The sequence below is a fragment of the Tribolium castaneum genome, chromosome 8 (assembly GCF_031307605.1).
Source record: "Tribolium castaneum strain GA2 chromosome 8, icTriCast1.1, whole genome shotgun sequence".
Classification (NCBI taxonomy): domain Eukaryota; kingdom Metazoa; phylum Arthropoda; class Insecta; order Coleoptera; family Tenebrionidae; genus Tribolium; species Tribolium castaneum.
The window spans coordinates 3,253,357-3,257,666 of NC_087401.1; the positions used below are offsets into that span (position 1 = coordinate 3,253,357).

Here is a 4,310-nt window from a genome sequence, read left to right on the forward strand (position 1 = left end):
CTGGACAAAAACTGCTTATTTTAGACGATCCTTTGTTTTGAACACGAAAACTTACATTAAAAAGATTAAAAACGTCTTATTCTGGCTGAAAACTGCAAATTATATATTACTCTAGATAAAAGCAACTTATCCTGATTACTCCTTTACTTAGAATAGAGTAAACTTGTATAAAACTTAATGAAATCTTTAAATTTCGTCTCAAAGAAATAATTTACGTTATAGTTTTGACCAGCACTGTTTATTTCAAACGAAATTATGATTCGAAACTAATGAACTTTTATGGGGCAGATGCAAAACCACATATTACCATATAAAGCGTTGTTTTAAAGCAAAGTATTACCTTTTGCAACAAGAAATTTCACGTCAAAGAAACTGAAAACTTCGTATCCATACATAAATATCTAATTACGTATCAGTTTAGGCAAATCGCCTTTATTTCTCAGTCTCGCTCTCCAAATATCAAACTGTTTTGTAATAGATGCAACGTAACTATCACAGCAATTTCAGAAATTAAAAAACTCGTAAATGACATAAAATCATCATTTGATGAGCGTCTTAGCAAACTCGAATCTCTTATTATTAATAATAATACGTCTCAAGCTATAAACCGCGAAGAAATTATCGCCGAATCTGTGGACAGGTCGGCTCGTGCGTGCAATGTTATTATGTACAATGTTAAACCTGTCGCTAATAAACAAGACGTGGATGTGGTAAATGATGTCCTCGAGGTCATTGATCCATCACTTGTGATTGGTCCGGAAAATGTTTTTCGCGTAGGAAAAGCCGTCGGTGATAAACCTCGCTTATTAAAACTGCAATTTAAAACTCAACAAATGGCACGTCTATGCTTGAAGAAAAAATCGTCTTTGCTGCAGCACCCACAATTTGCTCACATTACTATTAGTGATGATAAAACCCCGGATCAACTAAAGCATTTAAACAATTTGCGTGATGAATTAAAGCGAAGACTTGATGTTGGCGAAAAGGACTTGACAATTAAATACGTTAACCACGTACCAAAAATTATTTCACATCAAAAAAACTAAATATTTACCCTTGTTCAATGGCTCTTCTGTATACGAATATCGCATCTTTATCTTCAAAATTTAATGATTTGTTATTAGAAGTAACTGAATTTAGACCTTCTATTATCGCACTCACGGAGACTTGGCTTAATCCGTCTATCTCTGATGATGCTGTACACATTGAAAATTACTCTATTTACAGAGATGATCGCCTATCTCAAAAAGGTGGCGGTGTGTGTTTTTATGTAGATAAAATTAAAATTTCAAAATTTTTTAAAATTACTCAAATTTGCATATCTGTTAAACCTTATAATTCTCTATGGTTAAAATTTGAAGGAAATGAACAAACCTTTGTTATAGCATGTATTTACAGACCACCAACAGGAGCGTCTTTTAACAATCAAGAAAATGATAAAAATCTATTTAATACCATACAATCAACTATTAATCAGTATCCTAACTTAATTATCATGGGAGATTTCAATTTTCCTTGTATAGACTGGTCTGCTAAAAACACAACAGGTCAAACAATCATCGAAAAACAATTTTCTGAATTGCTCTTGGAGAATAATTTGTCACAAATAGTCACTGAACCTACACGATTTAGATCCCAACAACGTCCTTCATTACTTGATTTGGTAATTTTGTCTGACGTTAACCTTGTATCGTCTTTAAACGTTTCGAATCCTGTAGGTACATCTGATCATTCAAAAATCGAAATTGAGTTACAAATTATGATATATTCAGAGCCAAATGCAAGAATTAAAACAACATCAATTGTTGACTACACTCGCATAGACAAAAGTCTCTTGACTTACGACTGGAATGGTTTAGATTCACTAAATGCGGAAGAACATTGGAAACATTTTAAATCGATTTTACAAATTTGCATTACAACAAATTCCAGACTGTTTACAAACCGACTGAGAAAAGATAAACCGTGGATAAATCAACACATGCTTGACAAAATAAAATACAAAGCTAAATTATGGAAAAAATTTAAAAGGCAGCCTACTGAAGATAATTTTTCTGCTTATAAAAGATTTTCTAACCAACTAAAATCTGATTTACAAATGGCCAGGTGTAATTATGAAAATTCTATATTAAATAAACCAAAACTATTTTATTCCCATGTACGTAAATTTATCTCTAGTCGTGTGTCGGTCCCTTTAGTACGAAATGCTTCAGGTCTACTCTGCTCCGATCATACAGAAACTGCAAACACTTTAGCGGACAGTTTTGCTGCTACCTATAATTTAAACATTAATAATAATATACCGTCATTTATGCCTACAAGTACATTTAGTGGGTTGTCTTATATTAATTTTACTCCGGATATGGTAAAAAGCCAACTCTGTGCCATTAAATTAAATACAGCTCCAGGTCCGGATCAGATACCTCCCAAACTCCTGAGAACTTGTGCTGCTTCGTTGTCGGGCCCACTTGCCAAAATGATGACAAAATCATTCTTACAAGGCACTTTGCCCTACGAGTGGTTGCAAGCAACAATCACGCCTTTGTACAAGTCAGGAGATAAACTTGATCCTGCTAACTATAGACCTGTAAGTCTCACGTCGACATGCTGTAAAATTATGGAAAAAGTTATAGTCAAGGAACTATTAACTTACATGAGAAAAAATAATTTAATACCTGAGCATCAGCACGGCTTTTTACCAGGTAGGTCAGTTGTCACAAATTTGCTATCCTGCACAAATCTATGGACAAAAATGTTAGACACTAACCAACCTGTAGACATAATTTACCTTGATTTTAGTAAAGCCTTTGATAAAGTCCCTCACAATCTCTTGTTAGCAAAACTGGAGTCCTATGGTGTAACAGGAAATTTGCTTGATTGGATCCGAGCGTTTCTATCAAATCGAAACTATTGTGTAAAAGTCTGCGGTAAATTTTCGTACTCTAAACCAGTATTAAGTGGGGTCCCACAGGGATCAGTTCTTGGACCAATTTTATTCTTGTTATATACAGCATATTTATTCTTTTCACTGGACAGCTATTCAGCATATGCGGATGATATTAAGTTATTTGCTAACCCACTTGTCACAGACTTGCAAGACCAACTTAATTTAATCTTCCAATGGAGCGAGAAGTGGCAAATACCACTAAATATTGCAAAATGCTGTGTACTTCAGTGTGGCCACAACAACCCAAAGTACCTTTACCATATAAATGGCACACTCCTGAGTGTAAAAACCTCAACCAAAGATCTAGGGGTCATTGTAAATGATAAGTTAGGATGGTCAGAGCAATGTCTAGCATCAGTGGGTCGAGCGCGTAAAATGTTTTATTTGCTAAAGCATGTTTTCCCAAATACTTCAGTCAGTTTTATTTCAAAGGTGTACATCACTTACATAAGGCCGCATTTGGAATTTGCCATTCCAGTCTGGAGACCTTATTTGTTAAAGGATATTGATTTGCTGGAAAGAACTCAGCACCTGGTAACTAGATGGACACACTGTTTAAGACAAGTTTCATATGAACAACGTCTTGAAATACTCAAAATACCAGATCTACGTGCTCGTCAAAACAGGGCAGATGCAATTCAAATTTTTCGGCTTACTCATGGTTTATTTCCTGGAGTAACACGCAATTTCTTGCAAATTCAATATCATGACAGACTTAGAGGTCATTCTTATAAGCTGAAAAAAGAACCATTTAAGACTACCGTTAGAAAGAATTATTTGACAAATCGTGCATTTGATATATGGAATGGCTTGCCTGATAACGTTGTTGCAGCTGTTACTGTTTCTTCCTTCAAGAATCAATATGACACATTACAATAATTAACATTAACCTTTATTAATGAACTAATTTAACTGTAGATTAAAATTGTATTTCATTTTTCATTATTCAATGGTGTTTTATTTAACACGAAACCGTATTTCTTGATATTTTGCTATAAAGGTGTTAACCTCAGCAAAGAATCTATGTTAATAATAATAATAATAATAATAATAATAAATACAGCTTATTTTAAACGATTCCTTGCTATAAACAAGAAAAATTTTATCAAGCATATTGAAAACGTCTTATTCTCGAAAATAAGAACAAATTATGTATCAGTTTTAACAAAAGCGGATTACTCTGTTTGATTCTATGCTTAGAGTAGAGTAAACTACTATAAAACGTAATGAAAACTCTATATTCAAGCTCAAAAAAACAATTTACGTTATAGTTTTGACAAAAAAAATATTTCGGACGATTACATACTTCGAAGTAAGCAAACTTTAATTGAACATGTGCAAAAGCTAATACTTTGCTTTAAAA

General features: G+C 33.4%; 1 long non-coding RNA gene across 1 annotated transcript; it reads right to left on the bottom strand.

Annotated features, from left to right (window-relative positions):
- Nucleotides 1-1,929: 1,929 nt before the first annotated feature.
- LOC135266947 (uncharacterized) lies at nucleotides 1,930-3,997 on the bottom strand. Its single transcript, XR_010335166.1, has 4 exons — nucleotides 2,789-3,997; nucleotides 2,676-2,740; nucleotides 2,326-2,607; nucleotides 1,930-2,274 (listed from the first exon to the last, which is right to left on the bottom strand). It is a non-coding gene; the product is annotated as an uncharacterized LOC135266947 (long non-coding RNA).
- Between the last annotated feature and the right edge of the window lie 313 nt (nucleotides 3,998-4,310).